Here is a 27,244-nt window from a genome sequence, read left to right on the forward strand (position 1 = left end):
AAAATCCTGGAAGGAATTTTTCCTTCCTTTTTCAGCCAACCTTTCACTCCTATGTAGTGGTTCACTATATTTTAAGTTGCATTCATCAAAAGTACTGCCCTGGTTGTTATTGTTAGTGCTACTACCAACATTCGATTTATTAACCCACCGTGATTTACCAGGGAGTGGATACACCAACCCTTCATGGTATTCAATAAGATCACGTTCTAGTTTACGAATTTTCCGGTTCAAAATTTTAATACAAAACTGGTCAACTTCGTCAAACACCTTGTCATAGTTGAACTTAACACTCTAAATTACTATCATTCACCAAAGAGTTGTTTAAAGCATTCAGTTCAGTTAGAAGAATATCGGCTTTCACCTCATATTCAAAGACCATAGCATTCAAAATTTCAATACCAGCCCTATCAAAAATGTCACATAACTTCTTATAGTATGAGGTTCCCATCTGTACATTGTTAGGGAACTTAAAACAACGTAAACCTTTTGGTACATGTTGTACAGTCACACATTCTTTTAAATAGTTGATTTCGAGCTGGTTACTCTTATAAGCGTACAGTTTGTCTTTTAGTTCGTTAAAGTTAGACTCAGTATTATTGGTTTTGTTAATGGTCACAGTACCTTGATTAAAAACGAACTGTTGATCTGACCAGGCGTTGAAATTAAAATTCTTGTGTTGTCTTTCATGCAAATTGTTGTAAATAGAAGACAAGCTCTCAGCATGCTCAGAGCTGGCAGCTCTAGCAAACGTGATGTTCGACGGAAGTGGAATTTCCAAAACAGTAGTGCCACCTCGTATCGAGACTGGTGGAGACTTCCTCCTAAGATCAGGAATCAGTTGTTGGTTTCCAGGCAGTAAAACATTGTGATCACTATTATTTTTTAATAAGTTAGTTAATTGCGTCAGCAGGGAAAGGACTTGGTTGAATTCTACCCGTGTTACTGGACCGTCTTCATGGTCATCCCTTAGCAGCTGAGGTGTATCAGCAAAATTGGCAGATTTGGTCTCCTCAGCCATGAAAAGGTAGCACAACGTTCGAAACCAAGAAGCCAAAAGTAACAAGAAACCAAGCTAAAAACAACAAGCTTCAGGCTGAGGAAACAAAACGAACGTAATCCAAAGAGCTGGACAATGCCAGTAGAATTAGTGCAAATAAGCTTTTAATAAAATCAGTGAAGACAAGCGCTTTCGCTCGGCTAAATACCGAGCTTTCTCAAGTTAAAATGAAACAAAAAAACTACTAGCAGCAACGTTAAATAAACCCTTCCCTGTCACATGGTTAGTTAATTAACCACAAATTTAAAGTTAATTAACCTCAAAAATAAAACAACACACCTTTAAAAAGGAATTTTAGCTAAAAACGTGTAACTAGATCCTCCAAAACTGTACATAAGAATATATATAATTGATCTGGAACAGTGTGGTGTAAAAAATAATATAATATAAAATGCATTTCTTAAAGTGGAACACTAATAAAGTTTTAAAAAGTTCTTAATAAATAGATATCAATGTAATGAATGTATCACACACCTCATAAAACAATCAGTAATGTACCTTGCAGAATATGTATACAAATAAATCTATAAACGTGTTCTTCTAATTTTAAGATGGTTAGTTAATTAACCACAAATTTAAAGTTAATTAACCTCAAAAATAAAACAACACACCTTTAAAAAGGAATTTTAGCTAAAAACGTGTAACTAGATCCTCTAAAACTGTACATAAGAATATATATAATTGATCTGGAACAGTGTGGTGTAAAAAATAATATAATATAAAATGCATTTCTTAAAGTGGAACACTAATAAAGTTTTAAAAAGTTCTTAATAAATAGATATCAATGTAATGAATGTATCACACACCTCATAAAACAATCAACAATGTACCTTGCAGAATATGTATACAAATAAATCTATAAACGTGTTCTTCTAATTTTAAGAACACTACTAATGTTAATACTCTCATTTAAACCGTTTACGTACTTGCCTTGCTGTGCATCAGACATCACTGTATCCACATAAGTTATGAGGTTGTCAGGGCACAGTCATCATCATTTATACAGATAGTTTGGGTGGGCACACTGGTGACTATAAAGCTATAATAAAGGGTAGGGTTATGGGAGTGTTTAAGGGACACAAACAAAGGTGACAGTAACACTATGAGATAGAACAGAAGGTGACCAAAGTGGCCACATAATCTGAGAAGTTGTGAGGAGACAGGGAGCACATCCTCCATTGCTCAAGTCAAGCTGCCACTTTATGACCATTGATGTTGTCCACTGTGCTGTCTTTTGGAACTGTAGTTTGATATGGTAGTGGCAGATCTATGTGAATGTGAACATTCACCCTGATGGGGTGTGCTGTGTGTAGATCCTGAGGACTACTACTCACAAAGTTTTCATTGGCATCCTAATCTAGGCATACTTTTGACTAGCTTTAACATGTAGATCTGGTGTTCCAAAGTCCTGTGACATTTCCTTCATAATTCTGTTATATATAATTGCCCTACAAAAGCCATAGGCAGATGGTACTGTGACATTCCAGGGTCCTGATCCCCTTTTACATGAAAATCAAACATGTGCCTCTATGGGACTTTTATCCTCCACATGGCTTGTTGCTCTTGCTTTCTTTTCTTTTCCTTTTTCAGTTTTCTACTAATGCCTGTCATTTCACCCAATTACCGTTGTGAGGGTTGACCACAAGGGGCCAGGATTAAGGCTGCCTTTAAGGATGAGTTGCGTTTTTTCTGTGACTCCACATTCCCGCTTGACTATGCATTATGCTGTAGAAGGGTGCATCCAGTGGGCTGGATGTTCTCTCATTTCCACAAGGAATCTCATTTCCACAAGGAATGCTACTAGCATACTACTAAGCTCATCAACCTTGAAGCATGGGAGGTGGTTTTCCTGATCACCCTGTGTAGTCACAACACTCCCTCAACCCCCACCGAGAACCTCTTCACTCCTCTTCATCCCTACATACCGCCTTAGTGCTAGGCCTGCTAACCGAAACCTGATTACGTGGGTCACAGTCTGGCAATTGCCCCTCTGCCACATGCAGGCAGGCATAGAGTTTTGTTAATCTAGCTGATGTATTCTTTGAATCCCAGACTGTTTTTTTACCTCTGTAATTTCTTTTTTTAGCTCTTCAAACATATAAATTGGCAACATTTCTTTTGAAATGTCACTATTCCATAAGTGTATGGTACTGAACAGGTTCATGCAAATGGGCACCACCACTTTATATTATGTATGTAATGTAAACAAGGGATAATTATGCAGCAGTTATGCTAACAAGCTTACTTACTGCTATTGCATCTGAATCATTACCATAGCACATTGCTGGTAGTAGCTGGTGACCACAATGCTAATGACCAGAATGCTTGTGCATCGGACACCTGTACACATGCAGCACCAAGGTACTGCACTAGGTGCACTCTTGCCACAGTACAGTGCTAGAGAGCTACAATATCATCACACTGCAAGGCTATGATAAGGAACTTGTGATATGTAAAGTTATATTTGTGTTCATAGAGCTACAGAACTGGTATTTGTACAGACCTGATTAAGAGATGGTATTTACTTTGTGTACTTTAAAGTGTAGAGCTATAGCTTAGTGTGCAACAGAGAGCAGGACTCTCTTGTTCTTCATGCACAGGGACTTCCAGAAGCTCCTGCTAGGAAATGCAATGGTCTCTTGTGAAATGTGAATGCCTAGTAGAAGCTTGCCAGGATGATGAGCAATGCCATTTGCAGTCCCCATTCTGATGACCAGTGCAGCTGTTGCTATACCGATCTAAGCCAGTGTCATCCTGATTTCCTTTAAGAATGGGAGGCAAGTGTTATAGAAAGACAACCAGGGATGTACTGTAAGCACTTTTTTCTACTAGTATTATATTCTGCTATCTTACCTATCTTGCATGTTTACTTAAATGCACAAACATTGTTTAGTGATAGTGGCAGAGCATGAACTGGCTGGATGTTGCAGCATGCAGGAGAAACTCTACTGTCAGTTGGGTGTGCATGACAATTGCTCCAGTCCATGTTACAACTGCATGAATGGGTCATATTTTTTCTTGTTGCATCATCCTTCTGCAGGTCCAGTTGTGACAGAGAAAGAGGTGAGGCCATGCCAGCTAAAGCTTCTGGTTACCCAACTGAGAGTGGTCAACAGTGCTGCATCTCAATAGCATTATATTTCCATTGCTAGAGAACCTGGAAGGTTCACAGGTGTCTTACCTTGCTGTTTCTCAGAAGGAGGACAAAAATTCCTTTTCTGAGAATCGTCTGTAGGGGGTCTGTCCTGATCTCCTCATAGTAGCTGCAGTGGATGGTGATTGTTGATGTGTCAGGCCAGCAGATTGCTTGATTCAACAGTGTTGAACATCTTCTGATGTGTGTTGTGGAGTCACATGACCAGAATGTCTGCACCTTTGGGCCCCTGGAGGAGCAGCTGGTCCACAGCATCAGTCAACTAGACAAGAAATGCCTGGGTTTGTTGCTCTCTTTGTTAGCCTGACACCAAACATTCCAGGACACTTCACTATTTCTTTCCTGTTTTTTCCTACATTTAGTGTCATTCCCATTCCTTATTTATTATTCAACCCTCTTGTCTGTATGTCTGTATTTGATCAGTGTTCCCCTCAGCCTTTATGTGTTTAACAACCCCATCTACTGAAACTTTCATGTTTTACTCTCTGCCCTTCTACCTGCCCCCCATCTTTTATCTATACATATCCTTTGTTCACTACTTTTTGCACCTATCCTTCTTTTCTATGTATGAAAAAGGTGCTGTTTCTATAAAAATAAATCATCCACCCAAACCTTTCTTACCTTACAGTTATCTTTGCATGCTTCCTACTGCTTACTGTTCTCTACATTTCCTAATCTCCCATCTTCCCCATTTCCTCCCCACTTTTATATGATGAACAAGATTGGTCATTCAATGGGTAAACACATGGAGGTCTATATGTTGGCCAGTGCACTTCCTTTCTTGATTCAAATGAGCACAAGATACTGTTTTGTGGTGCTACATTTCACATGTGAGTGTGAATTGACTCGGCCACTCCAGCCTGACTTCCTCTGACATACACTAACTGGTCATGCACCACACTGTACAGCTGGTTCAATGATCAGCAGGCTAATGCTGCTTCTTCTCCCTTTAGCACTACACATTTATTTGAATTTACAGTCCTTCATTCCAATTACTGGCACTAACCAATGCCTAAGACATGCCTAATTAGCTATGCTGCTTGTTGAACTCATCCATGCAAAATATACGACAGAACAGGAATGCTGCATTTGTCTGTAAATCCCTGTCATTGTATAATAACACATGCATAACGTGTCATGCAGAACCCGGAACTCTGTGTGGATCTCTGCAAAAGGATCTACTCAAGAACTCTGTAGAATGAGGCCACTTTCTCTTGTATGTGTCTATATTGTAACCCGACATTTATTAGTAATTTAACCTAATAATTTATACTGGCTGCCCGTACATTACCACACCACGATATAGTTCCTTTTCTTTTTATTGTAAACTTATATATAACTACTCCTTATTGTAAACTCTCACTACTTTTAGCTCATCTCTGCCCCAACCTGAATACCCTCCCAGTAACCTCTTTACTTTGCCAATAGCATTCCCGGGTCCATGCTCTCTCCTTGCCTCCCCTCTTCCCTCATTTCAACCAGGGACACTCTGCCCCTTATCACTATTTTCTAGTCTTTTGTCATCTCTTTGTCGCTCATTTAGCGGCGCTTCCTTTTACTATGCATGGAGTTTGCACGCATGCCAACAATAACTTTGCAAACAGTGCTTTCTGTTGCTAAACTGGCATTGAACATATTTTATTTTTTTCCCTTTTGCACAGCTGACATTAAGGATAGGTAGCATCTAATGCTTGCGTTACTGTAATTTTCAAGCATGTGTAGGACACAGTATGGCAACCTGGTTACCAACATGTTTGTTACTGAAATGTAATAGCGTCTTAATAGTATATACAGATGTTCCATTGTGAAGGTATAAACAGTGTACATATGTTAGGTTAAATAATACTGTAGATTGTGTATGTATCTTATGCTGCATGGGTTATCAGTGACTGGTTATTGAATAGTGCCTATATCACTGTTTGTTTTTGACTGCTGCACTGTCTTACATCTTTCTCTCCTACTGCTACCCACTCGTAACACAGTTTCTCCATGATCCCTACTAACCCCCAACCTTTTCTACTGTACTCTTGTTAACCAGCCTTCCTTCTATCCTTCCACCTCTATTATTAGTCTGCAAAAGACCCCTGACCTCTTATCCTACTTTAGTCCTCTTTATAACCTGCTACTCATGCTTCATGTCTTTCTCCTCCTATATCCCATACCTCCAGTGATAACCTCTCCTTTTCTTCCTCCCTCCCAAGGTAATATTCACCTCACCTGCTCCCTCGTTCTATTTCTCAACTCCCTTGAGGTACATGAGAACCTGGCACTCGGAATGGATCCCTGCATAAGGACCTACTCAAAAACTCTCTAGAACAAGGCCAGCTTCTCTTGTATGTGTCTACAGTGTAACCCAACATTTATTAGTAATTTAGCCTAATAATTTATACTAGCTGTCCATACATCACCACAATGTGATTTAGTTCCTTTTCTTTCTATTGTAAACTTATATATAACTACTCCTTATTGTAAACTCTCAGTACTTATAGCTCATCTCTGCCCCAATCTGAATATCCTCCCAGTAGCCTCTCTACTTTGCCAATAGCTTCCCTAGCTCCACGCTATCTCCTTGCCTCCCTCTTCCCTCATTTCAACCAGGTACACTCTGCCACTTATCACTATTCTCTATTCTTTTGTAATCTCTGACTCAAGCCACAGTTATCCTTCTGCTGTTAGCCCAGATCCCCCTTCTTAAACCTAATGTTTCAGCTCTACACTATTATCTTTGTATAACCCTCAGGTTACCCTGTCCTCTCTTCTGCTTGTCCCTCCATTTACATCTCTTCCTCTGCTTTCCCTAGCTTAGTATTCCTGCCTTAAAAACAATGTAGTTTCATAACCAAGGATTGCATGCTACAAAACTTATTGATAGTTTTTCGCTTATAATTTCCACCTGTGTCCATCCCACTCCATTCACCTACCCTACCCCAATTCCAACCAACCCTCACTATCCTTGGTTTTATACATATCCACGCCACACATAATTACCTCCTTCAGCCAATCCATACCCATTTTTCTTCCCACATTCCCCACCTACCTCCAAAATCCCACCTTCTTCATTATACATTACAAACACTACCCACTACCTAATCACTCATCCCTCCCCTCTCCTTTCTACCTACTCTACCCCACCTATATTCCCAGTATGCACCTATACTACTCCCTTAATAACTAATACTCTATTGCTCCTTTTTCTTTTCCTCACCTACAGCTCCACCTCCCTCCACACACACCAAATCAAATACTTCTGATCACCTACACTTCCACTTACTATACATCACACACATTCAAACACTCACACTGACATCAGCCCCAACTTTATAAAACCTCAACCACCCTACTCCTACCTTGCAAACACTTTCACACTCACCATCCTAGGCCATCAACTTTTAGATATCACAAACTGTTTAACAAACTTAGACTCCTTCTTCTACACTCTATAACACAAATTAAGCTGACATCCATCCCAACCCTGGTCCCAACAAAAATTTCCAACCCCACCCACAATCTTTCCCACCCATCCCCACAACAACAAATTCTAATCATTCAACTAGCCATCCTCATCCCTACCCCCATTCCAAAAACCTCTAATACTGACCTGTTCTTAACCAATTTCAATCTCTGTAGTATCATAAGTAAAGTAAGTGAATTCCATGCTACCTTAGCCCGCTACTCACCAGATATAGCCGTCATAACTGAAACATGGTTAAAGCCCCACATCAAAGATTCAGAAATCATCACCTTCTGCTATAATATCATTAGACTCTACAGATTAAACAAAAAAGGTAGTGGTGTTGTTATGCGCAAAGAGTCCCTCAAAGTTGAACAACTACACTGTGTTCCTCCTGACCTACCCAGTTCTGAAATTCTAGCCACCTCCCTTAAAATCAACCCTAACAAATCTATAATTATCATAGCCACCTATCTACCACCAGGAAATAAACTTCCCACCATTGAAAGTAGACTTTCCTGGGCTTCGACCAACTTCGGCCAAGAAATTATTATTCTTGGTGATATTAACCTTGATTGGCACATTTGCTCATCAAATAACCCCTCCAATTTCATAAACCTCTTCAATTTCACCCAAACTATAACCTGTCCTACTAGAACAGATAAACATTCCAAAAAGCAGTCAATATCAGACTGGATATTAACTAACAAACCAAACCTAAACTACTTAGCTGGCTGCCTGCTGGAGTCCATCAGTGAATATTCTCCAACCTTTCTATACAGAAAACATCTCCAGGTTCAAAGTAACATCCTCTACAAATACAGCTGCAACAAAAAAAGTCTCCCCTACCACATTCAACCTTTTACTCCAGCACTGTGACTGGACACCCCTAAAAAACCTTTGCTTAGACCAAACAGTACAGTACTTCAACAATACCTTCATTACAGCACTTAACAACCTCACCCCACTAGGAAAGTACATGCTCAAGCCAAGCACCTTCCCTGGCTAACCACTGACACCAAACTGCTACTTAAATGCAGAGACAAAGCCTGGTCAGCCTATCTAACCGCCAACGATAAATTAGACTCAGTAGCCTATCAACAACTATAAAATCTAGCCAAGAAACAAATCAAAAAAGACAAACAAACTTACTTACAAACCTGTCAGCAGAAGCATCTAAACAATCCCCAAAATTTCTGGCAAAGCATTAACTATCTCCTCAGCTCAGGTCACACCCCAAACCCCAGCACCAGTCACCACAAACACATCTGACTTTATTGCCACTCAAATCAACTCTCACTTTATAAATACAATAATCTCTCTACTGGGAAGTCAGCCAAATCAGCCACTTACTGTTCCCTCCCCCTCTCCAGATAATCCCAACCCTTTCACTTTTACACCCATTCAAACTAGTTACATATAAACTATCCTATCCAAGCTTAAACCTTTTTGTTTTGCAGCTGACCAACTTCCTAATGAATTTCTTAAAAAATGCTGCCCCTTCAATTGCCTACCCCATATCTATCTTGATTAAAAGTTCTATCGCAGAACAATATGTCCCACATCTCTGAAAAATATCCCCTCCACAAAGGTGGCCGTCTAATAAACTAACTCATTTGCTCCCCAAAGCCATCCCTCTCTTCACAAAAATCTTAGAAAAATGCATCCACAATCAACTCATTAACCACTTCCTCAGTCACAACCTCTTATCCAGTTCTCAACATGGTTTTAGACCCAAACATACTACTAGCACTGCCCTAAGTACTTTCACTAACACCATTCATCATCTCATAAATGAAGGTCAGCATGTCTCTTCCATTTTTCTTGACATGTCTAAAGGCTTTGACACCATTTCACGCCATCTACTTCTTAAACTTTCATCTTATGGACTCAGTTCATCTTCCCTAACCTGGTTCCACAGCTATCTTTCCAAATGACAACAGGCTACGAAATGGCATAATAGGCTATCCTCCCTACTCCCCATCTCAGTCAGAGTTCCCCAAGGCTCCATACTTGGTCCTCTCCTCTTTATTATATTTACTAATAACCTTAGTTCTGCAAAGCAACTAGCCTCCATTGTCCAGTACGCCGATGATGCTACTCTAATCTGTTCAGCCTCCTCCTCTCAGGAACTTCAACTAAAAATGCTAACTGCTTTCTGGGACATAGAAAAATATCTCACTGATCATATTATACCCTAATAAAACTAAGTTAATAGTTTTTAGAAACAAAAAAATCAAAACCATGCCAGTCCCCTCTTTCCATCCTCACCCACAAATCAGACTAAACTCCTGGGTGTCACAATAGATGACAATCTAAAATTTGATAAACTTCTCCTAAAATTAAAACCTAGTTCCAATGCCCCTGATGAAATTCCCTCCTACTTCCCCAAAAGTAGCTGCAGAAGCCATTGCTCTCCCTATTAACATACTAATTAATTGGTCTGTCTCAGAAAGCCAGGTCCCCCAGCTCTGGAAGAAAGCTTTTATTATTCCTCTATATAAAGGAGGTAATAATAATGACATTACAAATTTCTGCCCTATTGGTATCTTATCCCCTATTTCTAAGGGGTCTATGTCATATAACACCATATGTTCGAACTTGCAAGTTCGAAATATGACAACATCGAAACCTCAGAATAGTGAATTTTTTCCCAGGGAAAAAATTCTGTATTCCGAAAAACACACACACAACACAAGCACACCAAAAACCTAATAAGCCTACACTAAAAAATACAAAATACAAATGGCAAAAACACTAATAAGATAAACAAACGTAGAACAACGACACCTCAACACAGCAGTAATGTAGCAAAAAGTATTTACTGATAAATAAAGTGCTTTTCATCAAGCCAAATGCCTGACTTCTTCAGATATAAAACATCACATTGACAATGCACATTAATATACATTAATATAACTACACAATTACCCTTCAACTAGAAGAACCTGCTTCAATTAACCAATTGTACATTTTAAAGGCAACACTACCCAATATAATACAACCCCATAATAAAACGTGTATATGCCAATGTTAAAATTAAAAAACAACATAAAATGGTCCATAAAATGTCCACATTTATGTTATCATTTTTTTAAAAAACATTATAAATATGTTACCAACAATAGTACTATTAAATTAAATGTATTATCATCTCTTAAGGTTTTTAAGTTTTAAAAGACTGGATATAGAACATGTATCATTTATACCAGGGTGGCAATAGGCATGTAATTTAACCTGCCATAATAGTTCAGTTTCCTCCAATTTTAATGGTCTAGGTCCACCCCTATGATCAATCGGTGTATGGTCGATTGCAGTAAATTTAAAACTGTGATCTGGATAAGTAGCCACATGTTTGGCTAAAGCATTTTCTAATTTCAAATTCTTCATTGCATATACGTGTTCATATATCTGGTCTCTTAGCCTCCTCACAGTTTTCCCACTATAGAAGGCCGGGCATAATCTGCACCTAGCCAAATATATTACAAAAGATGAATTACAATTCAATTTAAAACCTATTTTGTATGTACAGTTAGTAATAGAAAAATGTGTACCCTCCTCTATATATTTACAATAATTGCAATTCTGGCATTTGTACATGCCACCATTCAATACTGATTGTTTTTTCTTTGATTGCAGGATATCCTTCATGTTCCTCCCTCTCTTATATACCACACAAGGTTGGCATCCTACTTTATTGTAAATACTAGGGTAAAGTTTAAACAAATCCCAGTTCTTAGATATAATATTTATACATGTACTACTATCCTGACTGAAAGTAGTAATAAATGTAGATTTAAATGTGTCATCCTCCAAACCATTAAGAGATGTTTCTCTATCAGTGGATACTACAGAATTGTCAACTTCAGCAAACGTACCCGAACTCAAATTATGAGATACCACAACATTACCAGTCACACTAACCATGTTAGTGTGAACCCCAGTAGTGGTCGTATCATTGTCAATGTTTACCGATAACAATGGGACATATATCTGGTGCTGCCTTTTTCCAATAATTTCCTCAATTAGCTGATCCAAAATACTCTCCGGGTAACCCCTTGCCAGAAACATAGCAAGTGTTACTGCTACAATTCCAAGTCAAATGATAAGACCTACAGCTACTCGCTGTGCAATGAACGCTATGCAGGTACCACAACTTCCCCAGGTAACGATTAATACGCCCCATTTATCGAACTTGGCGGGGCGAGGAACCACAGTTAAAGAAGGTAACAATATTGTTGGTATCAATAATATTGATAATATCCCGATGTGGCTTAGTAATCAGTTTTCTTTATCGGAAGTTGTAAGGTCTCATGTTTCTAATAATATTGGACAGGAAAGTGGGATTAGTGGTCTTTACTATTAATGATTATGAGAAACGTATGGACGCAGTATTGAACACAGATAGGTATGACCACAGTTCTAGGTCAGAAGTGAATAGTGCTTATAAACTCATCAGGGATAGTATTGAAGATTTATTTATTGGGAATAAAATTGATTTGAAGACGCATAGCTATTTGAGTATATCGTATCCTAAATATGCATGCGTCTTTGGTATCCCAAAAATTCATAAAAATATAAATAACCCACCATTAAGGTTATTAGTTGATAGTAGGGGATCACCCACATATACTTGTGCAAAGGTGGTTGATTCGATACTTCAAAAGTATGTGCGTAAAGAAAGACAGATTTGTAAAGACTTGTGGTCTTTTTTGAGAACAATTAGTACTGTTCCGTTTAATGAAGGGATTAACTTCATGACAGTGGATGTGAAAGATTTGTACAGCAGCATACCTCAGGATATCGCGTTAGAATGGGTTAACTTTATGCTAAGAAAGTACAATGCACCAGATAGAGAAGTTGATTTGGTAACAACATTAGTGGATTTGGTGCTGTCATACAATTTTTTCACATTTGGAGAAGAATTTTACAGGCAGACAGTAGGTGTAGCTATGGGATCCCCATGTGGGGGTAGCATAGCCAACTTGGTTATGGCCTACTGGGAATCCCAATATGTCTTGTCAGAGCAAAACCCTTATTACGAGAAATTCTTATACTACACTAGATTTCTCGATGATATATTTATACTAGTTGATATTACCGAATGTGAAGCTGTAACACTTATACAATATTTCAATCAGAGTACATGTTTTTTAGAATTTACTTATACATTCTCTACTGAAAACATTGCATATTTGGATGTGAGTTTAAGTAAAAATTTTACTTTGAATTGTTATACAGCTAAAATTCACCGTAAAAAGACTTATTCCAATACCTTCTTGCATTTTACCAGTTGTCACCCATTTTGACAAAAGCGTTCTGTTGTTAAGGGTCAACTGGTACGTGCTGCAAGAATGGTGACATTGGAAGATGATTTTATCGATGAATGTTTGAACTTAAAAGCTATGTTTCTGGCAAGGGGTTACCCGGAGAGTATTTTGGATCAGCTAATTGAGGAAATTATTGGAAAAAGGCAGCACCAGATATATGTCCCATTGTTATCGGTAAACATTGACAATGATACGACCACTACTGGGGTTCACACTAATATGGTTAGTGTGACTGGTAATGTTGTGGTATCTCATAATTTGAGTTCGGGTACGTTTGCTGAAGTTGACAATTCTGTAGTATCCCCTGATAGAGAAACATCTCTTAATGGTTTGGAGGATGACACATTTAAATCTACATTTATTACTACTTTCAGTCAGGATAGTAGTACATGTATAAATATTATATCTAAGAACTGGGATTTGTTTAAACTTTACCCTAGTATTTACAATAAAGTAGGATGCCAACCTTGTGTGGTATACAAGAGAGGGAGGAACATGAAGGATATCCTGCAATCAAAGAAAAAACAATCAGTATTGAATGGTGGTATGTACAAATGCCAGAATTGCAATTATTGTAAATATATAGAGGAGGGTACACATTTTTCTATTACTAACTGTACATACAAAATAGGTTTTAAATTGAATTGTAATTCATCTTTTGTAATATATTTGGCTAGGTGCAGATTATGCCCGGCCTTCTATATTGGGAAAACTGTGAGGAGGCTAAGAGACCGGATATATGAACACGTATATGCAATGAAGAATTTGAAATTAGAAAATGCTTTAGTCAAACATGTGGCTACTTATCCAGATCACAGTTTTAAATTTACTGCAATCGACCATACACCGATTGATCATAGGGGTGGACCTAGACCATTAAAATTGGAGGAAACTGAACTATTATGGCAGGTTAAATTACATGCCTATTGCCACCCTGGTATAAATGATACGTGTTCTATATCCAGTCTTTTAAAACTTAAAAACTTTAAGAGATGATAATACATTTAATTTAATAGTACTATTGTTGGTAACATATTTATAATGTTTTTTAAAAAAATTATAACATAAATGTGGACATTTTATGGACCATTTTATGTTGTTTTTTAATTTTAACATTGGCATATACACGTTTTATTATGGGGTTGTATTATATTGGGTAGTGTTGCCTTTAAAATGTACAATTGGTTAATTGAAGCAGGTTTTTCTAGTTGAAGGGTAATTGTGTAGTTATATTAATGTATATTAATGTGCATTGTCAATGTGATGTTTTATATCTGAAGAAGTCAGGCATTTGGCTTGACGAAAAGTGCTTTATTTATCAGTAAATACTTTTTGCTACATTACTGCTGTGTTGAGGTGTCGTTGTTCTACGTTTGTTTATCTTATAAGCCTACACTAAACCTTACATACACAGCTATCTATGCATTAACCTTAACCCAAACCCTAACCCTAAGGTCCGTCACTATCGCACACTTACCTTACCCACACCCTAACCCTAAAGTCCGTCACTATCGCACACTTACCTTACCCGGATCCTAACCCCAACGTCCGTCACACTCACACACTTACCTTACCCGCACCCTAACCCCAACATCTATCACACTCACACACTTACCTTAACCCGATCCATAACTTTTGCACCACAGTGGAGAAAATGTCGAAGCCGCAGAAACAGCCAACTGAATTCTTGCCTGGGAAAGAATTCTGATTTCTGCGGTTTTGACGTTTTTATTTTTCAAACTTCCCCATTCGAACTTCTAGTATTCAAAATTCTGAATGGTCAATTAAATGACATAGACCCTTTCTAAGCTTCTTGAAAAATGTATCCACCAACAACTCTTACCCTATATCATCAACCATCTTCTTTCCCCCACACAACATGGATTCAGACCCGGTCATAGCACCTCCACTGCTCTTCTCTCCTTCCTTGAAACAGTTAGCAAAGCCCATGATTTCAGCCATTTCATGTCCGCCCTTCTCCTCCACTTCCCCAAGCCATTTGATACTATTTTCCACAACCTGCTTCTTAATAAACTCTCCAAACTAAACCTATCCCCTTCCTGTACCAAGTGGATCTCCAGCTACCTCACAACCAGACAACAAGCAGTCAAATGAAATAAAGCCACTTCACCCTTCCTTAATACTCCCGCAGGTGTCCCCCAAGGTTCCATTTTAGGCCCCCTACTATTCAACATATTCATTAACGACTTCTACCAAGCCATTCCAAACTCCAGCCTCATCCAATATGCCAACGATTCTACCATTATCTGCTCCTCCCCTTCTATCCCCATTGTAAATAAGTTTACCCAAACCACCTTCTCCTCTACTGAGCAGTGGATGCTAGACACCCATCTGGCTCTTAATGCAACCAAAACTAAACTTATGTTATTCACCACCTCCAAAACCTCCTCCCTAGATAAGCACTCATTTATAATCACCAGCAAAATTAGTACTCCCCTAGAAATAGTCTCTGACACTAAACTACTAGGAGTACTCATAGATGATCAACTAAAATTTGACAAACATTTACAAGTAAATATAAAAAAAAGCCACAAAAAACTTGGTATGCTATACCGCCATAATCGTTATATCTCTCCTTCCACTAAGCTCATACTAGCCAATACTTATCTCATCTCATCCCTCCTATATGGTGCGTCTATCCTCACCAAACTGCAATCCTCCCTCTAAACAAAACTCTCCTCTTGCTATAACAAGATATCAAAATTTGCAGCAGGTCACAGAGCCATTTCTCACCATTGTAATTCTCTTCACCAACTAAACTGGCTTGAGCTACCTAACGTCCTCACTTATACCCAACAATACCAAACACACTAACTCATTTAACCCATCTCTTTGTCCCTCCCTAGCCACTACCTTTGAAATGTATGAACCAGAATGACTTCTAAGATCTAATTCCCAAAAACTAATTAAATTGCACAAACCCACACATCCATCTGGGAATCATCTAATGTCCTTCTCCCTTGCATGCCTCTGGAATTCTCTACCATCGATTATCCACATCACCAGCAGTCTCTTCTCATTTAAAACTTGCTGCACTCACACCTAACTTCACAATGGAAGTGCTCCTGTTACCATCCTACCTAATCCTTCTAATTCCACTTCCTACTCTCTTAGAACTAAATACACCATCACTGCCTCCTATAATTCCACAGCTCTACTGAACTATTTGACTAACTACTTAACAGTAACCCTATGCTGCTACTTTTGTGTAAAAAAAAAAAGTGTTTTTTTATTGCTGTTTTACAAACTATACTGATGTATTCTATCATTGTTAACCTTTTCTTATTATATTTACTTTGTATTCCTATGAGATAATCTGTAATGTAAATGTGCAATGTGTACTATGTATTTGAATTTTTCTAGAGCTTTTCTCCCCAGGGACTCCATTGAAAACAGGCTCCTTGTGGCCCAATTGGACTATCCTGGCAAACAAACTGCAAATAAAATAAATAAAATAAACACATTTTTCTGACTATCAAAAAAGTCCACATCAAACTGGGAACCCTCTAACAGGCTAAACCATACCTTACTCTAAATGCCAGGTTGGCCACTGCTCGATCACACCTACTATCTTCCCTACTCTAAGGTTCTCTCATCTTCACAAACCTGCGTAAGTCCGACCTCAATTACTTACAATCCTGTTACAATAAAATTGCCAAGTTTGCCTCTAATCATCCTCACAGATCTCACCACTGCACAGTTCTCTCCCAACTCAACTGGCTGGAACTCCCTAACCTTTTATCTCTCAATCAACTTACCATGGCCCACAAAATTCTCCACCAACCAAATGACTGCCTTGTACTTGCCAATGTACTCCAATGTAGCTCCAATCCCAGATCCCTCAGATCCTTTAACAAACTTATGCTAAAGGTTACCCACTCCCACAACCAACATGGAGACTCCCTCTATTCTTATAAAACAGCCAAACTTTGGAACAGTCTCCCACAGCCTATCTCCAAAAATCCTAACCTTTATGAGTTCTAACTACTGCTTAAGGACTACCTTGCTACTCATTGGCTTTGCTCCTGCCACACTCCTGGCTAAACATTTTTCAGCTCCAGTAACTTTACTTATCATTACTCACCTCCTATTGCTCCTCCTTTCACTTCTATCTCTACCTTTACCCACTCCTTCATTTCATCTTTTTTCTGCACGGATTAATTTACAACTGCTTTCCACTACCCCATTGGACATGGTCTCACATATACTAAGCTCATAAATTGTACTTTGTAAATAGCATTACTGAGCTCAAAATTGTACTTTGTCAATAGCAACTGGCTTGGTACCAATGTTAGCATTCACACCTTCATTATTACTATATTGTGTCAACAATGTTTTTACATATGTGCACTCTGTTATTTGTATTTCTTTGTATATCATCATTAGTGTTAGCATTGTTATTTTTTTGGAGATTTTCTCCCCGGGACTCCACTGAAAATGGACTCCTGCCCCAGATGGACATTACCCGGTCAACAAATGTAATAAATAAATAAATAACCACACAAGGAAATGATTACATTTAATGATTTTTATGATATTTTTAAATGATTTTAAATAATTTAATCATCCACAACAGATCACACAGTTTAATAACATTTGAAAAGCAGCTACAGTGCTTGCACTTCAAAGTGGCATATATTTCTGCAAATCGCAAATCATTTTTCAAGCATACTGAGTTTTATTAACTCTATAGCATGTTTAGAGTCAGCATATGACAGGCATTTTCTTTTATTTAAAAACATATATTCCTCCATAAACATAGTCCTTTAAAAGAACTATTGCATATACTTCATTTTTATTGTCTTAATTACAAATGACAAAAAGAAATAAAATTATTCAAAATATTTAATTTCAAATGTTAATCTTCTAGAGTAATCTTGTACTCTAAGTACGTAAGTAGACATAAAGCATGTCTACTTTTTTTAATGTACCACGCTCAGCCTGCAGCCTCCTTTCCAAAAATTACTGCTTTTATACTTGTTTTATTTAACTTTACAATGGTACCATGGACATTACAGTGTCAAAGAGGGATAGAATAATCCAGCTACATATCTTTACTTAGTACTAAGATGTGAAAAAAACCCTGAAACAAGAACTCCACTGAGGGGAAGAATCAGTGTTAGCAAATGACCGGTGCCAAGATAATTAGTGTTGGCAATGATATCACTCAGTCTGATGAGTAAGATAGCCATTGTTACAGTGACCTTAGCAGACACCATCCCGATTATACCATACATAAAATTGATAGGCCAAAGAAGAGCATTAAAGACAATAGAGACAATATTGAGGATAAGAAAGAAATTATGTTTTTTACTATTATGCAAAAAGTCCAGAATTTCCACACAGAACATATAAAAAAAGAATAAGAGACAAAATAAGTGGAAAGAAAAATACTTCCACAAGAAAAACTGTCAGAAGCTTCAAATAAAAATTTGTGTTCATTAACATAACATATTTATGAAAACCATTATACAGACCAAGACACTTTGATCTATTTGGAAAAAAAAAGAAGCATCTGAGAAAGTTCAAAAATATAAACAACAAAACCTAAAGATTTTAGAAAAGTATAAAAAAGAAATATGGACATGGGCAAGAAAGAGAGATGTGATATGGTTCAATATCTATGCAAAGTTGAAAGCCAAATTAACCAATAAAAAAAGACAGCCCCAAAGATGTTAGAAGAGAAATACAGGCAAAGGTATCCAGATATGGAAAATTTCACAATAAAAAAAATATCACAAAGAGGGAATGTAGAAAAAAAGATTAGTAAAGTAGAAGTTAAAAAATAGATGTTGAAGTTATGAAATGCCTGTGAAGTGAAGGATTTGATGTAGAAGGTCTAACACAGGTTACAGCATAGTGTGATGGAATGAGTCCCCACAGTAATGAGAAACTGGAAGATCAGGAGACATCTGAAGAAGAAATATGGACATGGGAAAGAAAAAGTGATGTAATATGGTGTAATATTAATGCAAAGGAGATAGCAAACCTAATCAATACAAAAAGAGTAGCACTAAAGATATTTGAAGAGAAATACGGACAAAGGAATCCAGACATGGAAAATTTTACAATACAACAAATAAGAAGACAAAGAGGAAAAGTGGAAAAGAAGATTAGTAATGGAGAAGTTAAAGAAATAGAAACTGAGGTTATGAAGTACCTGCAAAGTGAAGGATTCAGTGTAGAAAATCTAACTCAGAAAAGACCACAGAAGGATAGAGCAATGGTCATCCACACTAAGGAGAAACCAGTTGAACAGGAAGCAATGGGTCAGTTGCCATATGAAGATATTTTGGAGCCTTCCACAGGAAAACAGTATAAATGTTCATTTGAAGCTGGACAGCAGGGGAAGGAACAGGAAACTGTGGCAAGCAATGGATGACACAGGATGAAATTGAAGAGAATGTGCCACAGGAAGATGCTAAAGAACTTTCTATAGAATGCCCATAGGAAATGGAGAACAAAAATGTGCCCTCAGTTTAGAAGAAAATGAGCTAGGAGAAGAGTTGCTTGATTTAATAGAGATAGATAGACATATTAAAATCAATGCAAGAAATAGATTGCAGAAGGACAATAAAACTCAAAAAGTCAGAAGTTTGATAAAACAAATGAACACAGTAATTAGGACTGTCCATAGAGATCCATGTGCTAGAACAGAAGTAAACAGGATATATTACTGTGCAGCTAAATTAATAACAGATACAATGCTACCACAAGAACACAGGGTAGTAAGGGAAAAGAAGAGGAGACATTGAATACCATCATGGAGTAAGGGAAAGGAAGGGGAAAAATCAAATATCATCATGGGAGTATCGAACAGAGAAAACTATAAAGCAGTTAAGACAAAAAGTGTCACTATTAGAAGAGTATAGAAGATGAAAAAAAATAAAAAAAAAATACTCAGAAACATAGACGTGAAAAAAGCAATGCATAGTATTATAATGGATCAGGATATATCATGCACTGTTGCAAATAATAAACTAAAAATATCAGCACACAAACATAGAAGATATTTAGATAAATATAAAGAAAAAGTAAAAAATAAGCAATTTATTGATGATCCAAAAAAGTTTTATAGCGAACTGAGAAACAAGGTAACAGGAATTGGAAAACCATCAAAAAAAAAAAATGAAGAAATAGATACATTTTTGAGAGGTATTTATGAAGATCCTGTGGAACACAACAACAATTCTAAGTGGACAGAGAAAGTAAAACAAAGAAAAAGAAGTTCAAAAGTACAGGATATGAAATGGGATAAAGTAACTGCAAGAAAGATTGAAACAAACTTAAGAAAAGCCTCTAAATGGAAAATCACAGACCCATATGCAGTACCTAACTTCTGGTTAAAAGTATTAACATCTTTGCATGAAGATTTAGCCATGAGTAGGAACTATTTATATGTGCACCTCGAGCAGACACCAACCTGGCTAACAACAGGAAAAACAATGTTACTACTTAAGAGTGAACCTGCAAGCTACCCTAAAAATTATAGACCAATAATCTTCCTTCTGACAACATATAAACTATACACTGGAACTGACGCTGACAGAGTTTATAGTCATTTAGAAGAAAACTCAATTATGGCAATCAAACAAAATGGCAATAAAAGAAAGTCCTATGAAATAAAGGATCATTTGTTATTAAATAAAGTCATAGTGGAGAATTGTAAAAAGGGGAAGAATATAAGTATGTGATGGACTGACTACAAAAAAAAAGCATTTGACCACATCCCACATTCATGAATAAAAGAGTGCTTAAAAATGCAGAAGATACACCCTACACTGACAAATTACATCACAGCAACCATGAAATAGTGGCAAACCACTTTGCAGTTAAGCATGATGAAGGGCAAATTATTATTCCAGGGAAAAAAAACAAATGGGGGATATTCCAGGATGATTTCCTGTCACCGTTGCTCTTTTGCTTTGCCCTTAACCCAACAGATTAGGTCATGGCTATAATTTGGCTCCCAGAAAGCAACAATGTGTAAAGGCTTCTCATCTTCTCTTTGTCAATGACTTAAAACTGTATAGCTCATCAGATGAGGAACTGAAAGCACGACTGCATAGTCAAAAATTTTCAGATGATATAAGAATGTCATTTGGTCTTGATAAATGTGTAAAAGCATCTTTTAAAGCAGGAAAGCTACAGCACCAAGAAAACATCAGTTTGGGACAAAAATGTGCAATAAAAGAACTTCAGCAAGAGAGAGTGTATAAATATTTGGGAATTGATGATGCAGCAAAAATAAAACATGAACAAATGTGAATAAAACTTAGTAAGGAATATTTTAGAAGACTTAAATTAATCCTGAAAACAGTGTTGACATCTAGGAACAAAATTCAAGTTCTGGAATGAGTGAATGGCCCCAAAAGTGATGGATAGATTAGACAGGAAAACAAGAAGGATGCATCATGCTCATCAAATGATTTATATTATATATTCCCCGTGTTGAAGGGGGTATGGGCCTCCTTGAAATCGATTACATGTATAGAGCTGTAATTGTGGGACTGCATACATATCTGCTGACTTCACAAGGGCCAAACATAGTTAAAGTTTTGAAACATGAGGAGAATAAATCTAAGATGACTTCCCTTCTTAGTCTAGCAGAAGTATATCAACGTCAAGCAGGAATGGAAATCAAAGCAGAAGTAAAAATCAGGCAGAAACAGAATTTGTCAAAAAACAAAAGAAAGAATAAAAGGTGAAGGATAAGATGAGAAAGCAAGAAATGTGAAATATGCATAAATATAGTTGCAAGCACAGAAAACTCCTAGAAGAACCTCATGTTGATCAGGATCCGACACAGGAATGGTTAAGGAGAAGCAAATTCAAACCAAAAGATGAAAGGTTAATATTGGTGGCCCAAGATAGTGGGCTACATACTCACTGGTTTACAAAGTCAGCTGAGCATGTGGGAGAAGTACACAGATGTAGATTTTGTAAAACAGAATTGGAAACAGTCTGATATACTAATGGCAGAAGGACTGTATACTGAAATAATGTGGCAAGACTGTTGTACTGTGGATGGTGCAAACATTATAATAGTGAAGTAGCTTAAAAACACTGTAAACATGAGCTGCAAAGCATCACAAAAAATAATGAAGTCAACATCACATGGGATCACCCATTACCACTAGTTCAAATAACAAATGCAAGAAAACCAAATATAGTGGTCCATGAAAAGAAGACAAAAGTAACATTGATCATTGAAATTGCTACACCCAGTGACTACAGTGTCTTGCATACAGAGAAACACAAAGTCATAAAATGTCAGGATTTACAGGCTGAAATGAGAGCAATGTAGAAGAAAGATAAAAAGACAGCTCCAATAGTAGTAGGAGGAACGGGTCTTATAAAAAAGAATCTACAATTGTAGTTAGATATTTTACAAATACATGTAGCTCCATACGAATTTCAGAAGGAGTCGTTACTGGGCACATTGTGAGTGTTGTGAAGAGCACTTCTGGCTGACATCAAAGACTGAAACAATACTAATTTCATGAACTTTAATCATACTTTGACTTAGGAATGGGGTCCATTCCCATCATGGTATTAGAAACCCAAAAGATATGGAGAAATTACAAAAGGATAAACACACATCAATTTTCCAGCAGAAGATTTCTGAAAGGTAAGACAGAGTGACAGTAAAAGGGTTGGAGTGGCTAGGCTGAGAATGAATCATGTGGAAGCAATACGGTGTAAAATATACAAGGTGGAAAACTGAAGAACATGACAGAGGGGAAATGTAGTGGGACTAAATCATGGTGCAGGAAATGGATGAGGAGAAAATTCTGAGACTTTACGGGTGAATGTGCTTGCTTAAAGGGACAATCCGATGACCCAGCAAAATACTGCGCAAAATGATATTTTCACAAGGAAAGTTGTGCAGTCAGGGAAAAAAGTAGAAGACTGGTGACCATAGCACTGGAAGATGAGAAGACTGTGCTTGTGGGTAGCTGTGATTCAGCACAGCAGGAATGGAATAAGGAAGCATGTGTGACAACAGAAAGTTAAGAATGGATGGTTCTGGTGAGCAAGGAACATAAGGAGGGAAAGCATTACTGCATGTATATAACCATAGAGCAGGGAAGTGGAAGAGAAGGGAAAAAGAACACAGAATAAGGTACAGCAATAATCATGATGGGGGCATTAAAAAAGTACATGAGAAAATGTTTATTTTGGTGGCAGGAGAAGGTAGATGGTAATATGATGGCCCAAACCACTAAAGGATCTCATGTGGTCAAATGTTGATAGGGCAGGTCCACAGAGATGTAATCTGAGAGTGATGTTTGAGATGGTCAGAGGTAAAGGACAGTGTCAAAGGACAAAGGAGAAGAAAAGGAATGCTTATATCAGATGGTAACTTACATTGTAAGATTATGTTACATGAGGTGGTCAGTGGGAAACGAAAGGGCAGACAGAGAGTTTAGTTTGGTTGTAGCCTGTGCTAGATCTAGTACTGGACAGAGCATGTGACAGTCAAAAATTAGATTGGATATATCTGATATGCAAATAATCTAGCCAATGAAAAATATAAAATATTGGAGCAGAAAACAGTAGGATTTGTGTGGTCTAGTAGTATACCTTAAAGGCCTGTGGCCTTCTCAAATATATGTAGTCTGGAAACAGACTAATTTGTCCAGAGACACCACTGGTTAGTAGGAGTGATGGGATGAATGGGAAAAATCAAGACTTAGATGAGTTAAGTGTGGGTGATAGAAGAGAAAGGGTTACCATCTTCGGGGTGGGATGAGTAGGGAGGAAATGATGTAGAAGGGAGGTGGTGTCAGTTTTATTCAGTACTTGGCAGTTGGCACAAACGGATTTTGGTATGAACTTTCTGTCCCTCCCTTCCTACCCTTGATTGTGTTATGGGCTGGTTATGTATTAGCTGGATTGGGGGTATATACAGGCAGAGAAGAGGGGCTGTGATGCCTTTCCTCTGATCCCCTTTTGAGATATTTTGATTGGATCATGTAATGTGGCTTGTTGCTTATCGAAGTGAGTGGTCGCATGCTGCTTCTAGTGGGTAGTTGACATTAAGTGAGCAGTTGATTTAACACTGCTTGACGTCAGTTGTAGGAGGAAAGAAAGTGGGTAACACTGCCTACTGTAATTTTGTAGGTATGTTTAGTCATTGGTTTTATTTGATTTTGACTTTGTAATGAGTCAGTCATATGCTGGCTAATAATAAATGTCATATTATTCCAAAACTTGTGGTTATTGTTTGTATGGGGGGGGGGTGATCTGGACAAATGGTAATTGCCTCATGTAAGGCAAAAACAGAATGAGAAAATTCATTAAGTGACTGAGAGATTCACTCAATGAGCATGTACATGGGATAATTAGTGGCAGGAAAACTCCATGAAGGCAGAAATAAGCTAAACAAGTTAATAAGGGGCTGCTGAATTCCCTGGATACAGTGAGCAGTTACATAAGATGCTTAGTGGCAGTGGAACTGTGGTGGCAATGAGTAGGAATGTTGAATAAATAGCAGCAATGGAACTCCAAGAAGACAATGTGCACATAAGTGGGATAATTAGTGTCAGTAGGACTGTACAGAGACAGTGCATGAGCACATTGGGTAATCAGAAGCAGTGGAACACCATATAGACAATGTGCATATACGTGGGATAATTAGTGTCAGTGGGACTGTACAGAAACAGTGCATGAGCACATCAGGTAATCAGAAGCAGTGGAATTCCACAGAGAAGGAGAATACATGCATGAGATAATTAGTGTCAGTATGAACCCACAGAGACAGTGCCCAAATACATTGGGTAATCAGAATCAGAGGAACTCCACAGAGAAGGAGAACACATATATGAGGTAATTAGTGTCAGTAAGAACCCACAGAGACAGTGCACAAGTACAAGGGGTAATCAGAAGCAGTGGAACTCCATGTAGACAATGTGCATATACGTGGGATAATTAGTGTCAATGGGACTGTGCAGAGACAGTGCACGAGCACATCAGGTAATCATAAGCAGTGTAATTCCACAGAGAAGGAGAATACATGCATGAGATAATTAGTGTCAGTATGAACCCACAGAGACAGTGCACAAATACATTGGGTAATCAGAATCAGAGGAAATCCACAGAGAAGGAGAACACATATATGAGGTAATTAGTGTCAGTAAGAACCCACAGAGACAGTGCACAAGTACAAGGGGTAATCAGAAGCAGTGGAACTCTACAGAGAAGGAGAACACTTATGTAGAATAATTAGTATAAGTAAGAACCCACAGAGACAGTGCACAAGTACATGGGGTAATACGAAGCAGTGGGACTCCATGAAGACAATGTGCACATATGTGGGATAATTAGTGTCAGTGGGACTGTACAGAGACAGTGCATGAGCACATTGGGTAATCAGAATCAGTGAAACTACACAGAGAAGGATAATTAGTGTCAGTAAGAACCGACAGAGACAGTGCACAAGTGCATGGGGTAAATGGGGTAATCAGAACCAATGGAACTCCACAGAGAAAAAGAACACATGCATGGGATAATTAGTGTCAGTAAAAACCCACAAAGATAGTGCACAAGTATATGGGATAATCAGAACCAGTAGTACTCCAGAGAGAAGGAGAACACATGTATGGGATAATTGGTGTCAGTAAGAACCCACAGGGACAGTGCACAAGTACATGGGGCAATCGGAAGCAGTAAAATTCCATTGAGACAGTGAGCAAGTGCATGGAATAACTAGTGGTTATGGAACTTGGAGAATCAAAGGCTTTGTGTCACTTCATGGAGAAATTAAATGGGATATAGATGAAATGCATCAATGCACATTAACAGACTTGGCAGAAGTTCATGGCTGAATTATATCAACTCTCCATACAAATCTAAGTCCTGACACAGAATTTAAGGAAGATGAGGATATCCTTCTTCCTCAAACATGAAATCAAAAGTATCACGTTAGTGTCACTCCAGACCAGGAAATGTTATGGAAACTATCCCTATGCAGGGCTGATCAAGTTCTAAAATGTAAAATTCATTTACAGAATGCATCGATCTTTCAATTCAGTATGAATGGTCACTATGAAAGTAGACAAAAGCAGCTGTGGCAAGGCCATACACTTGCACTTTAGATAAGGCAGATGGGCATTACAGGGTGTGAAGGTGTTGATTATAATAGTAAGGTGGGGTAGGAAACTGGATACATACAATTAAGAGTATGACACGTAGTGGGAACATTTTCAAGAAAAGCCAGTTGAATGTGTCATTAGAGTCAGTACTGCAACTGTTATCACTTAGCACATTTATTTTGGATCTCACTCAGCTTGGGGATCATGGACATTCTTTTTGCTGGTGACATCAAAGCTTGTGTTATGGGCTTGGATAATATTATCCATACACTTGTGAGACCTGATGCACATACAGAGTTAGCAGACAGCTAGTACCTGAGACTTGGTCAGGAAAGTTAGAAACTTTTGTACTTTTGTTAAGAGAAGACCAAGGAAAAATACTTGCTTGGAAGGATAGCCCTAAGGAATACATAGTAAAGACAGCAGGAAAACAGATCTGAAAAATATAATCACTACTAGCCATATTTATTCAGTATACTGTGAAATAAGAATGACAAAAGCAAAGGGAACTGTGGTCTTTGCAGGCATAGTTAGCTGATATTACCTGTGTGATGCTTAGGTCATTCTACTGTTTTGCAAGACTCTGGTAATACTCTGCATGTAACTGGTAGTTATACTCAGAAGGGAAATAGAAATCATGTCATATTTTCAGAGTAGTTAGGGAGTGTGTGATGCTAGAATGTGTGGAACAACATTCATAAGCTGGGATATGCACACTTAAAAGAGAGGGGTATATGATCTGGGCAGACCATGCTGTTATTGAGTAAATGACAACGTGGAGATGAAGAGAAAACAGAAAGTCTTGTGAGGGCCTTGTGCAACAACAGCTGAGAAACAACTGAAAACAAACTAAAGGAAATAATAATTCCTAGAGAATATACTTTTCTTGAACACACTGCTAGTCAGGATTATGTACTTCTGCAGAAGCAGCTCATAATTCTCATAAAACAGCTGTGTTTCAGCTGAAAATTTTACTAAGACAGAACCTGTAATTAGAAACAGGAGGATCAAATTCTTCGTATTAGTGAATAGTAAGAACTGGTAGTACAAAGACACCCTGCTTCATAATCCATTAAATTATTTGGTGTCTTGTGTTAGTAAATATCAATAATTAAATAATTTGCCTAATTGGTA

At 37.8% G+C, this 27,244-nt stretch overlaps 1 protein-coding gene across 1 annotated transcript in view; it reads right to left on the reverse strand.

Annotated features, from left to right (window-relative positions):
- Positions 1-27,244, reverse strand: part of OLFM3 (olfactomedin 3) — a 1,205,016-nt gene that overhangs the window by 291,169 nt on the left and 886,603 nt on the right. The window lies entirely within an intron of this gene.

Source organism: Protopterus annectens, chromosome 10.part0 (genome assembly GCF_019279795.1).
Source record: "Protopterus annectens isolate FY-2018-M chromosome 10.part0, PAN1.0, whole genome shotgun sequence".
Lineage (NCBI taxonomy): Eukaryota > Metazoa > Chordata > Ceratodontiformes > Protopteridae > Protopterus > Protopterus annectens.